A 571-nucleotide genomic window follows, 5' to 3' on the forward strand; every position below is an offset into this window, starting at 1 on the left:
TGAATGATGCCTGGAGAGAGAGAGAGAGAGAGAGAGAGAGAGAGAGAGAGAGAGAGAGAGAGAGAGGGTGTGCTCCAGAGATTTACGGTAGCAGGGAAGTAAATAATAACAGGATGAGGGCTGAAAAAGCATCTAACCTTATGTGTTTTTTTTTTATTTAAGTCCAGCCTATAGAGTTTGTATTACTACTCAGTTTGACAGGCAACACAACACAGTCAAGTAAAGTGTTAGATCAATTCTGAATGCATCAGATTTTTTGGATGGTTTCCTGTCACCATCCCAGTTGTCCTGATATGTCAAACAGTGCTGATTTAAAGACTACTTCAAATTATCTGTAAGCAATATTTGACTCTTTTGAGGTAACTCCACGTGGTGTCATCCAACTTAGCCCACTCCTCCTCTGCTTTTGTCACATTCACAGAAACTCTCACTCTCACTCTCATCTGTCATCATTTCTGTATTAAGGTAGGTGACACTCTTATCCAGCACTATGGTAGCTGTGACATTTTTGCAAATAAAGGTGAAATTTAGATCATTATCTGTTGCTCACTGACATAAAATGGTCACTGAA

This window comes from Dicentrarchus labrax, unplaced genomic scaffold (assembly GCF_905237075.1).
Source record: "Dicentrarchus labrax unplaced genomic scaffold, dlabrax2021, whole genome shotgun sequence".
Lineage (NCBI taxonomy): Eukaryota > Metazoa > Chordata > Actinopteri > Moronidae > Dicentrarchus > Dicentrarchus labrax.